The sequence below is a fragment of the Tamandua tetradactyla genome, chromosome 25 (assembly GCF_023851605.1).
Source record: "Tamandua tetradactyla isolate mTamTet1 chromosome 25, mTamTet1.pri, whole genome shotgun sequence".
In the NCBI taxonomy this organism is placed as follows: Eukaryota; Metazoa; Chordata; class Mammalia; order Pilosa; family Myrmecophagidae; genus Tamandua; species Tamandua tetradactyla.
Genome location: NC_135351.1, coordinates 22906808 through 22925859, shown reverse-complemented (window position 1 = coordinate 22925859; position 19052 = coordinate 22906808). Strand labels below are relative to the sequence as shown.

General features: G+C 37.1%; 1 long non-coding RNA gene across 3 annotated transcripts in view; it reads left to right on the top strand.

Moving 5' to 3' along the window:
* The window catches only part of LOC143669016 (uncharacterized), a 556320-nt gene that overhangs the window by 26112 nt on the left and 511156 nt on the right, over positions 1–19052 (top strand). The gene's annotated exons all lie outside the window — the stretch shown is intronic.

The window sequence follows — 19052 nt, the reverse complement described above, 5'->3', positions numbered from 1 at the left end:
AATTAAATATCTTTTCTTAATTTAACTATTTGACTGAATAATCCAGAATTTTGGCGAGGTATTGGGTAATACTTGATCTGATGGGACTACTATATTGTTATAATGTTCATGTAGGCTTCTCTTTGTTTACATTATATTCTAAAAATGAGTAAAACACAGGATATCAGGAAAAATAAGGCAATTACTGTAACAACATTGCAAAAATGGCACATATATTGTTATTAAGGCTTGTGGGCATAAATCCACAAAATAACATCAACCCACTGTTCTGTCTTTATCATAAGTCTACAACCTGTAATATATAAAATGATTCTACCCTTGGGCAAGTTATTAAATGGGCAGTGCTTGGTATTTTCCAACATTGTCCATCAGCAATCTCCCCAGACCTGCTAACTATAATCTCTATTAGATACAGTTGAAAAAATGGTAATGCTTTCTTTTTTTAAAATAAATATTTTTTCCATATTAAAGAAGTTGTGAGTTTAAACAACAATCATGTATAAAATACAGGATGCCAATACACCACCCTACCATCAACAACTTGCATTGGTGTGGAACAAATATTCCAACTGATGATGATAACGCTTTTATAATTGCACTATTAACTAAAACCCACGGTTTAACATAGGGTTCACTGCTTGTGTAATGTAGTTCCATGGATTTTTTTTTAAAAATTTTATTTTGTTACCATTTATATAATCTAACATTTCCCCCTTTTAATCATAATCAGATACAAATTTCAGTGCAGTTAATTGCTTTCACAATGTTATGCTACCATCACACCATCACAGGGAACCATCCATTACCAAAACATTTCCATCATTCCATATAGGAACTCCATACATTTTAAACCTTAACTTCCCATTCCCTATCCTCACCCGGTTCCCTGGTAACCTATATTCTAGCTCTTGACTCTATGAGTTTGTAATTATAATTATTTCAAATTAGTTGAGTTCATACAATATTTGTTCTTTTGGGTCTGGCTTATTTTCACTCAGCATAATGTTTTCAAGGTTCATCCATATTGTTGCATGTATCAGGACTTTTTATGGCTGAATAATATTCCATTGTATGTATAGACCATATTTTATTTATCCATTTATCATTGATGGACACTTGGGTTGCTTTTCCATCTTTTGGCAATTATGAATAATGCCACTCTGAACATTGATGTGCAAATATCTGTTCAAGTCCCTGCTTTCAGTTGTTTTGGGTCTATACTGAGTAGCAGGATTGCCGAATCATATGGTTCTATACTTAGCCTGCTGGGGAACCTAACCGTTTCTTTTTATGTAGCTTCTAGAAAAAGCATATGCCTGTACCACTGCTTTAAAACCTCTCTGTTATAAATTATAGCAAACCTAATTCTTCAGACCTACTTTTAAGGCTCTCCATTCATTGATTCCTCTCCAAAACTGTTTCAATTCAAGTCAAGTCAACTTAAGTCACTCTTACACACACATGTATTATACAGTATTACATGATAAGACCTTTCAAGAAAAAAAATCTATACCCTCATAGAGTTTGCTGTTTAGATAATGGGTTAAACAAATTAAAAGCCAAATAATGCAGTACAGTGTGTTCTGTGCAATATTACAGACATGCATAGGGTACAATGCAGGGCACAGGAGCACCATTCCTGACTCAAAAGAAAAATTACCTGAGCTGGATCTTGAAAGATGATTTTGTCGGTGGGCTACGGCCTTCTGCAGTGGGAACAGCATATGTAGAAGAATGAAAGAGCGAAACCGCAAGGGTCCCCCTTGTCCTCTCTGCTTCAGTTCAATTTTCATTTTCCTACATTCAATCCACCTAAAATGCTTTTCCCTCTTCTTTTTGCCAACCCACGGTCATCAACTCTTTAAAACTTTGAAGGACTTAGTACAATATGGTCACATCTTCACATGACATGGATATACTTCCAAATTAATATTTACCTGTCTTTGTCATAATCTTTATGGTTGCAGATTACTCTATTACATGGGTGTGCTATAATTTATTTATTTATTTGTTTGTTTGTTTGTTTTTTGTATGGGCAGGCACCAGGAATTGAACCTGGGTCTCCGACATGGCAGGAGAGAACTCTGCCTGCTGTAAACTAACTCTTTATTAAAAATACTTGTATTATTTTAAATTTTTTGCTGTGTACTTTCATTATGTTTGATGCAATTGTTTACTCTCAGTATTACACAGTGCTTTGCCCTTATTGAAATGCTCCTGTGTAATTCTTTTCGATCTATGCCAGGATTGTGTGCTTTAGATCTCTAAGTCAAAAACATCATAAAGGCAAGGCCAGTTCTTCCTTACTTTGCCTACTTTTTATAGGTCAGTAAACAGAATTATGCATACAGAAAGTGCTCAACTGTCTAGTCATTCGGTTTGATACAATTTGCTGGGTAACATCCCTTTGGGATGTTCTTTTGGGGTGTCCTGAAGATTTTGCACATTTCCAGGGAGCAGTTGGACCATTAAAATGGGGAAGAGGAAGAGCTGAGGCAGTGCAGGGGTTGATCCACTCGACTGGCTGACATCCCAAGAAAATTCTAGCTTAATTAGCAAAGCGATTGAGGAAAGTTGCAAAAACTTTTGATAATGAATTTGCTGGAGATCTTTGCAGGTGAGGGAAATAGTGGCAAGGAGAGGCCACGTGTGTAGAAAGCAGAGCATGTGCTCTGTATGAAAGAGAACAGGAACTGCTGTCCTAGACCCGTGTACACGGTGAGTCTGATCGTGTCAGGGCTTTCACTGCCCTGTTCCTTTTCTCTCTTCAGGGCGCATCTCTAGACTAAACCCTCCCCCTTTCTTTCTTTTGACTCTATTAGTTTGCTCAGTCAATTCCTACAACCAGAATATAAATGCATTACAAAGAATTCTGGCAATGAAATTTACGTCCGTTCTATATACTGAGTAATCACTATATGCCCCAGCGCGAACATTACACAGCATGCTTTACCAAACCTTTTATTCCCTTAGGTTCTTTTGAAGTCTGTAGTGACCACCATATTGCAGTTCAATGGCAAAAGATAAATTCCCTATCCCATTGATAAAAACATAAACAAGGACTAAGTAAATTGAAAAAAAAGCAACTTTTAGTAAGTCTCACTGTGGAGATTCATTTACTCATTCATTTTATTATACAGCCAGATTCAGAATATATAATTTTGGTAGGTCTGAATGTTTCATTCAACAATATGAATTTAGAAATGTGTGTCATTACCAATATAACTTATTTATTTTGACAAAATTTGTTTTGGAATAGAAATGTCCTTAGAATAAAAATGATTCTTCACTTTCTCAATTGGAAGATGATTAGTGCTTTAACTTGTTGATGATGAGACAACAGTTTTATAACCCAGGTGGTCAGAAATCTTTTATTTAATTTCTGAAAGGGCATGAAATAGCAACCGAACACCCTTCATTCATCCTGTTACTGCTTGTTTGCTAAACCATCAGACTTCAGAGGCAACTTTATATCTGGTTCTGATGAAGAGAAGAAGGTTGTTATAATTTAATGAAATGGTACTTCTAAGATACTTATGGCAGGTGTTGTAAGGGGACCACCTCTTTCCTGACTTCAATAGCCTATGTCTTGATCAGATAGAATTGTCTCCAAAAGTGGGAAAATGTAGTGACCGCAGTTCTCTGTGCTGAGTTGGCAGACAATTCCAGAGTTGAGGGGTGAGTAAACAGGTGCAGCAAGTGTGATAGCCAACTCCAAAGACCATTTCTCAACAATCCATCACCTGTCTAGTGGGGTGATACATGGCAGAGAGGGTAAATTGGCTGAAGAGCTCCCTATTATTCTCATTCCCCTGCAATGAATAAAAATCACGTCTAGAACAATGTGGCTTCTCCTGGAGTCCATTTATTTCTTTATAATTCTACCATAATATTACCAAGTAATATATGTTGAATAAAGGCTATTTTATACATGGATTAGTCATTGAGAAATATATGGGCACTAACTGAACAGATACTCAAACTTTTCCAAGAAAATGTAGAATAGAAAATATGAGGGGTGAGGTGGGCTGGGACCCAGGTTAGATATTTAGGAAAGTGAATACAAGGAGGCAGAAAATATTAAAGATGGCATTTTGAACCAGTGAACTATTTTAACAACAGTTGTTAGAACATGGTTCAAATATTTACTAGAGCAATATGTATACTTTCCCCTGTATTTATATATTTAAAATGAAATATAATGAGCCGAGAAAGAGCTAAACTGGAAAATATCTAGTTCCTTTTCAGATGTCAGATTCTATGATTTCATGGCTCTCTTAAATCATTTGGACAATCTATTTCCTCTTAATTCACAATCTCCAATTAGCTTTACCAGCTATAGATTTAATAAAATACTTCACTGTTCACCTTTAAACGTCTAATATCACTTCAAGGCAGGCAGCAAAGAGAGAAACAGATACTTTGCTGATGAAGTACCTGGTCTATATCAATATTACTAGTAGTCCATCTTGCAAAAAAATCAGCCCTTATTTTAAGGCGTCCACATTGCTGTGTGCACCTCTTGTACATCGTCATCCAGCACAACAGTCCACAACTTGGAAGGTATTTATATTCAGGCAGTCACCGTGTTCTTGAAATACAGAGCATGACTCTAAGTTATCAAATTTGATTTCCATTAGTCATACAAGAAAACTAGCCTCTTTCCTCCATAGTCTTGTTGCACAGATGAATTTTGGTTATCTTCCATATTTTCATTGATTTTTTTTGTTCTTGGAAGTAGAGTCTGTGTGGTCCTGAAAAGGATTTGGGGGCCAAGGTGGCTCAGCAGGCAGAGTTCTCACCTGCCATGCCAGAGACCCAGGTTCGATTCCCTGTGCCTGCCCATGTAAAAAAATAATAATAATAAAACAAATCCTTCAAAAGGATTTGGAACAGCTCACCTCATACACAGCAGAGCATTGTCAAACTCAGTCTTCTAATTAAAGCAAGAAAATAAATAGCCAATTCCCCTGTAACTATGTTATGTTAAGTTCACAATTTAGGGAAATACATTCGTTCATGCTTGCATCTCTTCAAATATCTAAAATACTAAACCCTAAAGAGGCTTGAATCCATTGTATTATCATTTGTTCATTACCTACCAATCTGTGTTAGGTTCTTCTATTTCTTCTGTAGATTGAAGCCTTTATAATAACAATACATAGTTTATTTTGGTCAATAGGTAGGAAATTATATTCTGCAAATGATGTTACTTTAAGGATGTGGCAAGATAAATCCCTCTTTCATCATCTTAAAAACCACTGGCAACATGATGGCATTGATGACATGGTAGGGATTGAAAGCAGACTAAAATTAATTCCCAAATGTTAGTGTGCAAAAGCAAAAAGAAAAATCTCCTGGGTACTTCTTTAAAATACAGATTTCTGGCTACCATCCTTCAAAAACCACTGTGAATATGGCATTCATAGATTCTATAAGTAAAGGTAGATAATTCGAGGCAGAACGTTTTGAGAGTATTTTTGTGCAAAAATTTCAGGCAACATACTACAAATGGGTGTGTCCTGGTGGACAAGGAAGGGAATAAAGTGGAGATAGATGGTGGTGATGATGATATGACAATAGCCACAACAATGACAGTGTACAGTAGATACCATGTGTTAAACTGCGACTAAGTCCTAGGCACTATGAGATGGCTTCATATATATTTATCATTTAACTGTCACAACAGTGCTGACAGGCATTATCTCAAAATGGAGGGCTGAATAGTCAGTTAGCAGTTGAGGTCAATAGAGTAAATGTAGATCAAGGACTTTAAAAGAGCCAAAGAAGACAATCGGAGGCAGAGAGATTACTAATCTCTGTCTCTAACTGTATCAGTATTATAGGTATGCATGTATACTCACACTCAGAAGTCTAATCATATCTCATTTTAATACTAGTATCCATGGGCATGTTATGTTTTCAAGCTTTATATATCAAGTCAGGGATGGTTAGGGGGAGAAATTGTCAAAAAAATGAATTCAAAACACCAAGATGAACAGGGTAAACTGGTTCTCCAAATTCAGACTCTTAGGAGAGAAAGGAGTAGAGTGTACCCAGATAAATTTCACGTTGGAGGAGAACACCCAACATGGCCTAACCACCATGTGGCTTTGGCCTCACTGTTTATAGTATCCAACAAAAGTGAGAGTCGAGCCTTTTTCTGACAGTGAAAACTCTTCACAGAGTGATGAGAACAACATGAGCTCACCTACTAAAAGATCTCAAAATTCAACGAAATTATAGGCCACAAAAAACCACAATATTGACTCTAGTATTTTAAGAACTGAAAGTTGCATGTAGCATATCTTGTTATGGAGTTGACCTATGTAACTTCCATAATTAATAAGTTATCTGAAAATAACATCAGCTGATTTGGAGAACATTTGATTCATCATCTGCAGAATATTCTGAAAAGCTCATAGACCTCAAGACCTAATCTGGCTGCAGTCCTGGCTTTCCCACTCACTGAGTGAGAATCCCATAATCTTTCTTAACTTCAGTTTCTTCATCAATACCTTGAGAGGCTATAACTGCTTGAGCTATTAGGTTCTGCTCAACAACAATATTCTAACTTCTAATGAATTAATATGTTGATATGTGGTTGTTATGGATTGATTTGTGATTCCAAATAAGACGTATCAAGGTTTTCATTTCCATTACCTCAGAATGTGACTTTGTTTTAAAATAGGGTCATTACAGATCGAATTAAGCAAGTTAGAATGAGGTCATATTGGAGTAGGGTAGGACGTTAATCCAGTATGACAGGTGTCCACAGAAGAAGAGGACATTTAGATACAGGCAAGTGAGAGAAGACACCCATGTGATGAGAGTCAGAGATTGAATTATGCTACAACCCAAGGAATGCCAAAGGTTGCCAGCCACTGCCAGAAGCCAGGAGAGAAGCATGGAACAGATTCTTCCCTACAGACTTCAGAGAAGTATGGCCCTGCTAACACCTTGCTTTTGGACTTTCAACTTCTAGAACTGAACCAATACGTTTCTGTTGTTTTTAGCCATCCAGTTTGTGGTACTTTGTTACAGCAGCCCTAGGAAACTAAGATACTGGTGTTGTTTTCAAAAGGATTTAGGTAGCAGGCCATTATGATTTATTTTTCTATTCTTCCCCAAGAGTAGTAATTTCCTCAAAGCTGTTTTTGAACAATGGTCAGTGGGAGATTGCAAAATATCTGGAAAAAAAACAGAAATGGGTGTGGGTGAACTGTCCAGGTAGGGGGTAACTCTGTTGCATATTGGCTGTAACTATTTAGAAAAAGCTTGAATCAAAACATCTTGTTTTTTATTTTTTAATAAGGATAAATACAATTTAATTTACGTACTTCACCTTGTAATATTAACTCTTTCAATCATATTTACTGAGTAAAAACCATGTGCCAGCACACTGTGAACAAACAGATGAACATACCTGCTTTATGGAATTTCCATTCCAATAAACAGGGGGTACAAAAAAATTAAGAACTAAATAAGTAGAATAGCCTTTCAGCTGGTGACAAGTGCTATGGAAAACAATAAAGAAAGGGCCAGGGGTGTGAACAGGAGGGCTGAGGCTTGCTATTTTAAAGAGCATTATTATGAAGGACATCACTGAAATCGTCACAGGTGAGCAGAGTAGAAGGAAGTGAAGCAGTGAGTTGTGTGGATGTAAGGGCGTTCTAGGAAGAGAAAATATAAAAAGGCCCTTAGGGGTGTGAGTGTGGTTGGCACTTTCGAGAAACTTTAAGGTGGATGGTTATATGGCAAGGGCAGGGAGAGGGAGGGGTGTGAGGGTGGGATACAGGGAGTAGTCCGCATGGCATCTTGATGGGCAATCTTTTGTGAGGAGCTGGATTGAGGGGAGGAGCGAGAACAGTTTAGTTCAGCACATATTAAATTGAGATGCCTACTAAGCATCCAAGTGTTGGTGTTGAATAGGCAATTGAAATATAAATCTAGAGTTTAGGGGAGATGCTTGGGCTGGAGATAAAAATTTGGGAGTGATCAACTATCTCCACGCTAATGGTACACAAAACCAAAAGACTGGATGAGGTCTCCTTGAGAGGAAGTATAGGTGGAAGAGGTCCAGTGATTGAGTTCTACAACACTCCAATGTTCAGAGGTTGGAGAGATGGGGAACAAGCAACAGAGTGTGAGAGGAGTGGCCAGCAAGAAAGAGAAGTCAAGGAAAGAAATTGTTTCAAGGAGCAGGGAATGCCTCAGGCTAGGCAAATGCTGTTAAGTATGGTGCAGGCAGGGACTGAGACCTCAAATGGGAAAGCCCATTAAAAATGGGAGGTACCTTAGCTACCTCATCTCCTTCCGGTTTACCCATTCTACCTTTGACTGTAGCTACTACAAGAAGCATAGGAGAAAAAATAAGTCACTATTTAGTAGTTGCATTCACAGTGTAGGCAGGAAAACTTTAGTGACCTGATAGCATTAATGCAGCTATGCAAAGTTTATAACTGGAAAAATGCACACAGAAGGACCTTCTCAAAAGTATCTAAGTAAATACCTTAAAGCACCATCCATTTTATCCTTGCTTTTTTCTTCCTCTTCTGAGAAGTACAAATTTGGGAAGACACTAGACTAGCAAGCATCAAAAGAACTGAAGAATTTGAAGAGTGTATTGGATTTTGTCCTCTTTTTCCCTTAGCTGCCAGGTAGCTAGGAGGCCGCGTAAAGCAGAGGTGAGGACTGTGGACCTGGAGTCAGACTGCTTCAAGCCCAGCCCCTGGCTCTTGCCCTCTACTGGCAGGTGACCACAGGTACTTCCTTCAGCCTGTCAAGCTGCAGGCTTCTCACCTGTAAGATGGGGTGATGAAAGCAGTACTTGCCTTGCAGAATTGGTAAGAGGATCAAATGAGTTCACAAGAACAGCAGTGTCTGCCATTTTTCACTTGATGCAGCACAGTAATAGAATATGCTTGTCTTTTATATTCTGTATGTACCATTTTTTTACTTGCAGTCTTTGATTTCTATAAAAGAAAGAACATGTAGAATATATATTTATATATTCATGTCAACACAATATTTTAAATACTTCTGGCCTACCTCATTTAATTCAACATCAGACTTAATATTACAGGTGGAAATTGCTTCAAGATATTTTACAAAATACCAACTGCTCTTTATTTCTTAAGAGAAAGTATATAGCTGTTAGTATAGATAGCACTGGTCATGATTCATTTTTGTCTTTAATAAGTCCCTTTACATCCCTTTCCTATAAATTCATGACAACCAGTTAATACTGACTGATTTGGAGGAGTTTCCTTTCCATCATATCTGGAATGATGCAAAGAAATCAGATGCAAACTACTGTGAAAAAACAAGTATGAAATAACTTTAAAGAAGTCTCTAAATACAAAGAAACAATGGTTTCCTCTTTTTCCCAGGCATTGTCTGAATATATTTATGGATGTCCTGTTAAATGCAACATGAAATAAATGAACAGTCTCTAATAGGATGTGTAGATTAAGGGACCCAGTCTAATGGCCTTTGATGGCCTGTCCACAGCTCTTCTTTTTTCAATTTTTTTAATTAATTTTTAATTAAAAAAATATGACAACAAAGGAACACAAACATTCGTCCACAGCTCTTCTGAGCCCTCTTTTCAACCACTACATATTGGCATTTTGATCTGTAAGGTAGAACTCTGCCTATCTGCCTACCTGCTACCCTCCTGTCAGCTCTGACTCCTCTGAGAACAATCAGGTGCTTGCCATGTGGTCCATGTGGTCACCTGTATTTTTGCACTTCTCCAGCTGTGAGCAAGAAACAGCCCCAACAGCCACCCAGAAACTCTATTTATGAGTCTGGGTCTTTGCATTTGCCAAGTCCCTTTCTAGGAGTCAAACAAAATTATTTCTACATAGCTCGTTCTTACTAAGCCTTCCTCTACCTGATCTTGTTTGCTTGTGGATTTCATGATTACACTAAGGAGGATATTTTTGCATATGCTTAGAGACATGCTGTTCTTGGGGTTTTTGGGAAGAAGGGGCCGTTTATGGCCTGTAGTCTTGAAGAATGGGTCCTTAAAAATAACTTTGTTATTAAACTTGGATTTTCTACAATCCAAGTTATACAGCTCATTTATCTAATTATCTGATATTTCAAGTTACTGAATTTTTTTCCATTTTCAGTTATGCAGATTGTATTTATATAGCACAACTATGGCAGTAAGCCTATAAAACAGGTTCCCTGCTATGTTACGCTGTGTATTGTTTACCTGAGACTACCTAGAAACATCTGCTTATTATAATATAATTTAACATTTCATTCTGTTTCCTCATTTACCTTAAATGCCTTGTGATGACAGTACATTGAATGTTTCCCTTCCCCCTTAATCATAGTTAAATATTTCTAACAATAAAAGCAAAATAATATTTTGTGTTTAATTCCTAAATTTTCCACATGCAAAAAACACATGGATTACTGGTATGAAAAAATATCACCAAAGAATTTCTACTATATATAAATATATTTGTTTCTGTGCTTTGTTTAGTATTATTAGTCAGAGTATGGATTGCTTCCCAGTGATAGTCTAGCTTAATGAGGGATCCTGGGAATATCAGTTTTGGGTGAAGATAATAAGCATAAAAAAACAAAATACTTATTAATTTTCCCTAGAAAACACATGTGGATATAAAAGCCAGTAATTCTGGAAGACAAAGAGCAGTGTAGAAGGGTATTTAAAAAGGAAGACATCGATGCCCCTGCATTATGGGGTGCCTAAGATAGATTGTTGCAACACATCATGAGTCAGTTTTTGAGTTGATTTGATTTCTCTGTACATAATATGTGCTCTGAACATAGTTCTTGTTACACTCCAATTTCTTAAAAACTAAACTTAGTATTTGGAATAATTTTAAGTGTATAGAAAAGCTGCAAAGATAGAACAGAATTCTTATATACCCCTACCCAATTTCTCCAGATGTTAATAGCTTATATAGCTGTGGTACAGTTGTGACAATTAAGAATATAACATTAGTATATTGCTATTAACTAAGCTACAGACCTCATTTGTATTTCACACTTTTTTCCATGTGGTAGCATGGCTTGTTGAGTATTCCATTTCAGCTGCAACACATCCACCGTCTGGGATGCATGGCAGTTACTGGAGCTGGATGTGTGGGTGAGAGCTCAGATTAAAAATGGCTTTGGATGCCAGAGTCAGACTTTATCATGAAAATGATGGATAATTCATGATTAGATTTGTGCTTTGGAAATATTAGTGTAGAGAATGGATGGCTGGAGGAAAGAATGTGAGGCAGGGAAACCAGAGGAAGTTTTGGGAATGGTATGGCTTAAGTAAGAAACCAAAATTTTCTACTTGACTTCGCCAACACAAAACCATCCTCTTAAGAGCAGATTGAAATGCCACTTCCTCTGAGAGTCTTTTTCCTTACTCCTCAAACGTACCTAGCCACTCCCTTAGCTCTCTGTTGATAAGTCAATTATAGTGCTAATCATAACGTGTTGTAAGGACTGTTTTTCACGTCTGTCTCCTTACCCCATTGAGCTTCTCTAGGGCAGGGCCCATTCTTATTCATCTTGGCATCTGCTGTATTTAGGACAGTGCTTGGCCCAGGATATCTGCTCAAAAAGTCATTAAGAGAAAGGACGAATATTTGCCGATTATGGATAGAATGCAAGAGACAGTTGTCCTTTTCTCCAAAGTGAACACTCACTACTCCCGAAATTAATTCAACAAAATTACACACACACAAACCATTTAATTAGTACAACTGAGGAAACAAGGAAATGAAATTCAATTAAAGAAGAAATTGTAAGTCTTTAAGAAATTAATAGATTTGAATCTCTTGGTCCTGTTGTGGGTAATCCAAATTTGTGAGTTTGTTCAAAAAGAAAGATATTTATAGAAGGAAACTTGTTGCAGAATATATTACAAAAGTGACGCTATCTGTTTTACTTTGACAATATTATATGAACAGAAATTTCTTTACTTCTGAAGGTAATCAATGAGGATAAGTAAAACCCATGTTGCTGCTAGGTGCTAATTAATGTACTGGGGGGGGGAAACAACAGCAACTACAAAAATACTTGATTTAATTTCTTTGGATCCCTATTGTCACTTGAACCAGGGGTCACAGATGCAAATGACTTCAGGGGCTAGGCAAGTAACAGAAATGAACAAAGATGACTGGTGTAAGAAACTAGGATGTTATAGAGACTTGTGAACTGGATCGTGCCTGATATATATCGAAATGACAGCTCGTTTGATTCAACAGATGGCTGATAGGTAGAAACTCAACGTCCACTTTGCTATAACTCCTACGTTTTAAAAGAGAACTCAGACATCTCAATTTTTATTGAAACATAATTCATATATTGATAATTAGTTTCAAAAAGTAATCAACAAGCAGTAGAGACAAGCAAATCAATCAGCTGAGCCCTCAGTCTTGGGGTTTGCCCCTATAAAACTTATTCTTGCAAAGGCTAGGCTAAGCCTACTTAAAATTAGGCCTAAGAGTCACTCCCAAGCAACCTAACCTCTGTTGTTGCTCAGATGTAGCTTCTCTCTCGAAGCCAGCGGGGCAGGTGAACTCACTGCCTTCCCCACTGCATGGGGCATGACTCCCAGGGGTGTAAATCTCCCTGGCAACGTGGGACAGAACTCCCAGGATGAGCCAGGACCTAGCATCAAGGGACTGCGAAAGACTTCTTGACCAAAAGGGGGAAGAGAGAAATGAGACAAAATAAAGTTTCAGTGGCTGAGAGATTTCAAACAGAGTCGAGAGGTTATCCTGGAGGTTATTTTTATGCATTATAGAGATATCCCCTTTTTAGTTTATGGTATATTGGAGTGGCTGGAGGGGAGTACCTAAAACTGTTGAACTGTGTTGCAGTAGCCTTGATTCTTGAAGATGACTGTCTTCAAGAATTTCTATTAATTTAAGAATTTCTGTTAATTTAAGCCACCTAATTTGTGGTCACTTATTCCAGCAGCACAAGGAAACTAATACACACAAATAAATAACAGTTAAATTGAAATAGACAAGTTCTCATAGGAACGGAAACTCAGCAACAGGTTAACTCTACTTTCTGACTGCATTAAGATATTTTGGAGGAGAGAGCCTCTTTTGTTGCTCAGATGTGGCCTCTCTCTCCAGCCAACACAACAAGCAAACTCACCACCTTCCCCCTGTCTATGAGGAACATGACTCCCAGGAGTGTGGCCCTTTCTAGCAACGTGGGACAGAAATCCTAGAATGAGCTGAGACTCAGCATCAAGGGATTGAGAAAAACCCAAGAATGACCTGAGACTCAGCATCAAGAGATTGAGAAAACCTTCTCGACCAAAAGGGCGAAGAGTGAAATGAGACAAAGTGTCAATGGCTGAGAGATTCCAAACAGAGCAAGAGGTTATCCTGGAGGTTGTTCTTAGGCATTGAGTAGATATCACCTTGTTATTCAAGATGTAATGGAGAGGCTGGAGGCAAGTGCCTGAAAAAGTAGAGCTGTGTTCCAGTAGCCATGTTTCTTGAGGATGATTGTATAATGATATAGCTTTCACAGTGTGACTGTGTGATTGTGAAAACCTTGTGTCTGGTTCTCCATTTATCTACCTTGTCAACAGACGAGTAGAACATATGGAATAAAAATAAATAATAGGGGGAACAAATGTTATAATAAATTTAGTTTGAAATACTAATGATCAATGAAAGGGAGGGGTAAGGGGTATGGTATGTATATTTTTTGTTTTTCTGTTTTCGTTTCATTTCTTTTTCTGATGTCTTTTATTTCTTTTTCTGCAAATGTTCTAAGAAATGATCATGATGAATATGCAACTATGTGATGATATTGTGAATTACTGATTATATATGTAGAACGGAAAAACAAGAAAGATATTTTGGAGGGTTTCACTGCCCCTAAACCAAGTTGCCATATAATATTATAGATAATATGTAAATTATCTCTGGAAGAATATAGTATCATACAAAACCTCTCAACAGTTTTTACGTACAATGTCCAAGGATTAAGAAGACCAGGCAAACAAAAAGACTAGAATGTAACCAACAAACAAAAGAAAAACAAACAATAGAAGCAGACACACAGAGAATCAAAATAATGGAGTTATCAGATGCAGATTTTTAAATAATCATTACTAATATTTTCAAGAAATTAACAGATAAGATTAAATTTTCCAACAAAGAACTAGAAGGAATAATGAACCAAAAAACATGTCCAGAATTAAAACACTATATGAGCGATTAAAAAAAATATATGAGGTATCAGATTTTGAGTTCTGCTCTAAACATTCTGTGCCTAGATACAGTATAATGGTACCATTGCAATAAATTCCAGACTACCCTGACTTAATGATATACATAAAGCATTTGGCAGAAGTAATCAAATAGAAATGACAAGAGATGTCTCTTTATGACCCACAAAAGGTAGTAAAATTGCAGATATCAATAAAACCTGAGTGAATTTGTGAGATTCAATTAGCTTCAACAATGAATTGAACCTTCAGTAGGTCTTAATTCAATAAGAATTAACCAATCAACAAATTCAATCCAAAATTATAACTGAAAAGTTTTGACAGGGAAATGCTAAGAGGCAGTATAGTAGATTCCTTAGTCTTTGGAATGAAATAGAAATAGGTTTGAATCTTGGGTTCTGCTTCTTACTGGCAGGGTGAATTTGGACTAATTATTAAACTCTCTGAACTCAGCATCCTAATTTTTAAAAATATGGTTAATAATCAATATCTTGAAGGTATTAAGAAGATTCAAGATACACATAAAGCACCCAACCACAGTACGTCCACAGAGTAGGTGGGATGGCGGTGGGGATTGAATCATGTCCTCCACAAAAGCCATGTTCAAGTCTTAATCTACATTCTTATAGGTATGAATCCATTTTTAATTTCTTTAAAATTGTGAAATATGTCATATATACAAAACAATAAATTTCAAAGTACATCACAACAATCAGTTATAGAACAGACTTCAGAATTTGGTATGGGTTTGAACCCTTTTCTAAATAGGACCTTTGCAGATGTTATTATTAAAGCATGTACTCATTTGTGAATAGAATTTTCAAAGACCCTACTTGGGTGAAGCCAAATTGAATCAGGGTGGGTCTTAGTCCATATGACTGGAAGCCTTCTAGGCACAAGAAGCTTATACATAGTCAGAGAAAGACCCAGGAGATTGACAAAGAAAGCAGATTGCCATGTGATGGATTCAGGGATGTAAGTCCGGGAACCCCAAGAATTGTGGTAAGCCAGCACTAGCATGCTAAGACTCCAAGGAAAAGCATGGCTCCGTGAAGCCCTTGATGTTAGATTCTGGTTTCCAAAATCATGAGATAATAAATTCCAGTTGTTTAAGCCAATCAGTGTGTGGTGTTTGTCAAAGCAGCCCTAACAAACTCAGACCCCTAGTCTGCTTTCCCCTCTAGACCACCTAAAACTGTTTCCACTCTGTTGCCTCCAATCACGTGCTTTTCTTTACTTTTTCTTTCCTTTTTTTTCATTCCTCTTATTCACTTTATTTTGGCAGAGAAACTCCATACAGAGAATATATCCCATGTAATTAATTGCCATTGTCTGGGAATGAATACATTTTCAAACATCTCTGACTTCAATTTATTCTGAGCATACCAAAGAAAATGACCCTTACGTATTTGTCACAATATAGTAAGAGGAAAATATCAGTATAAGTTTTCCATTTGAGTTAAAAATTTAATAGGTTTCCCTTCTTTGCCATAGAAAAAGGGTTAGAGCTTTTTATTTAGTGTGTTTGATGATTTCCCTTATGATGGAAGCCAGTAGAGTCCTGAGTCATCAGCAAGACCCCCAACTGATTCAGTCTGTTCTGGGAATTCTGGCAAAGGAAAAGCTTTTGAATTTATTATGCGAAACCTTTATACTTTGGCCATCTTTTCCTTTTCTTTAAGACATTCTTCTTTAAAGTGTAAGTTTCTGCCATACTTTATATTGAAAGACAAAAATATGATAGGTAGAATTTGAAAAAGCAATGTCTATATTCAAAATATTTTTAAATACCCCTCATGGATGAAGTGCTACTTGAGAAGTATCATTTGCCAAGTGACTTCCCTTTATTAATGAATGAACAATTTTTATATAAAAAAATGCATTATACCAGCACTTTCAATTTCAGGTTATGTACTTGAATTATTAGTATTTAGGAGAATTTTAATATATTTGCTTCTTTTTATATGAAAAAGAAATTGAACCTTTGTTCTTTACTTAAAACCATTTAGACATCGTGTACTTGATCCCTTTTTTGTGTTTCTGTCTTGATTTTTAACATCTCTTTTCTATAAGGATGGTTTTCCTAAAAGTTGACATCAGAAAAATGGGAATAGAGAACAGAGTATTATATTATTTTCTGCAATAATAATGTGTCCTATAACATTCTTTCTAAATGTCAGGGCAGGCTATTTGCTTTGTTGAAGTGGATAGCCCTACATATATATTTTTTTTTTGGTCAAATTAAGTAAACAAATTATCTTTTGCAGCTTTATTCAGCAGAAGAAAAGTATTCTGTTTACTGCCTCATGATGCCACCTGACTTGGAAAGGAATTTTAATTTGATGATCAAGCATTGGCCACTTATCGAACACCAGGCCCTGTGTTCTGTCCACTGAGGATATGAGCATAAACCAGGCCCTGTACTCGAGGCACTCATGGGGCCAGTTGCTGTAGGTGCTACTGATGTCCCGAGGGTTTGAGGAGTCATTCTCATAAGTTAATTTGTTTTTGCTTCTCTTCCTCTTTTAAAATAAAATTTATTTTTTAGGACAGTTCTAGATCGACATAAAAATTGTAAAGATTGTACAGAGAGTTCCATATACCCCATACTGAATTTCCCCTGTTAATATCTTGGTTAGTATGGCACTTTTATTTTTGGCATGGGCAGCCTCCAGGAATCAAACCTGGGTCTCTGGCGTGGCAAGCAAGAATTCTGCCACTGAGCCACCGTGCATGCCCCAGTATGATACATTTGTGAAAATTAATGCACTAATATTGATGCATCAATATTAAGTAAAGTCCATACCTTCTTCAGATTTCCTGAGTTTTAACCTGATGTATATTTTCTGCTCCAAGGGCCTATCCAGGATCCCATATCCCATTTAGTTGTCATGTCTTCCTCTTGGCTGTGACAATTTCTCCTACTTTTCCTTGTTTCTGATGATCTTGAGAGTTTTAAGGAGTAGTTTGTTTTTTACGGGGAAAATAAAAAAAAGAATTGTTCCTAGGCTGAGAATCATCTCCCATGATTATTTGTCTGGTTGGGGCAGGGTCCCCACCCACTTAGATAGTCCTCTGAGGTTCTCCCCTGTGCACCCCGACGGTACCCCATCATGGCTCCTCTCCAAGCCCCTCACTGGCCCCTTCAGGCAGCAGCTGTAAATAGACCACTATTCTGACTCTGGGCTGTAATGTTTGGCCTCCCTGCACCTTTCCTGTCCATCTCTGTCTCTCTAGCTTCCAAATATTTCTTTATACCAAAATTACTTCTTTTAACTAGCAATGAAGTCCAAATTTTTATCAGCAGAAATCTTGTCCCTCCTCACTCAAGGGCAGAAAAAGTCGGGTCTCTAAAAACCACAGTAGCCTGGTCTCTGCTTCCTGCTGGGTAGGGGAGTTGTTTGCATTCCATTCTTTTCCAAAACTCCTAACAATTTTTAACACGGCAAAGAAAAGACAAAACAGTTGAGTTTACATTTCAAAATAGGTTGAATGTTCATATTCTGCTAGACATAATTACAATAGCAGAGTCAGCATTATTATCAGAGGTGTGTCCAGGACGCTAGAGGAACAGGAGGTGTGCGGTGAGGGAAGCGAAGTCTAATGCATAGGAACAGGAAGAGAGGGAGGGAATGGAAACCAGTCCAGGCTGTTAGGCTTCTCACAGGTAATGTCTGAGCTGACAGTGGTATGTGGTGGTTAGTGCCGTCATTTCACCTGGAATGATAACCTGAGCAAAGACACAGGGGCATGAAATAAGATAGTAGGTTTAAGGAACTGATAGTAATTCTGAAGGGTGTAGGGTAGAGGGATTATGTGGCAGTGGTAGGAGATGAGCTTAGAAAGTTAAGCAGAAATCAGTCAGATTGGAAAATGCCTTTATGTCATACGAAGTTCTAAGAATACTGTTAAATGCTGTGGGAGGCTAGGCACCTTGCTGGCAGAGCAGTGGGTATAAGATCTAGACCAGGAAATGAAAGGATGAAAAGGTCCAGAGTTAGTGCATTAGGGAAAGAAAGCTATCATCCCAAATGGGCTCATGGAATTTGGCTGACAAAAGAGTACATTTAAATGTTGACATAGAACAAATGCAAAAGTTCTTAGCTCTCTGAGCCTATAGGTTGACTAGGAGTTTGTAGTTCAAGATTTAAGACTAGGGTTTGGCTGCCTGAGATGCTCTTTGGTCAAAGAGAAGCCAGGAGGCCATTAGCCCTCTAGTGGCAACTACAAAGCATTTTCTACATTGCTAAAGACAGGGCTAGGATGTACAGTACAGAACAGAACATCTCAAGAAACTAGTGGGCACTATGTTTCATGAAACTGTTTGAATTAGTGCCTAGACTTGAATATTTAGCTTAATACATATACTTAATATGAATCAGTCAAAACAGAAAAAAAAAAGATTTCCAGTAATAAAAATCTATCATACTGATCACTGGATTATAATGCTCTCATTGAAGTTAGTTAATAAAGTGTTCAACCCAACTATTCAATAGCACGTTCATTAGGATATAATAGGGATGTAGCACTGTAATATAAATAACATTTTTCGCTAAGTTTTTTAAGTGTAGTCATTTATTTTTAATGTTTCAAAGGAAAATATTGGTAGGTGGAGAGATAATTTTTCCTACATATCAAAGAATCTATTTTAGTTTCTTTGGTCTGTTTACTTATATTTTAAACTCATTATCTGTAGAATTCTGGCCACTCAATTTAGCATTATAGAGTTTCCAGTTCTTTTTTTTTTTTTTTTTTGCAGGTAAGTGGTTTATATCCTATTGAGGAACCCTTGGTACTAATATATATTTTT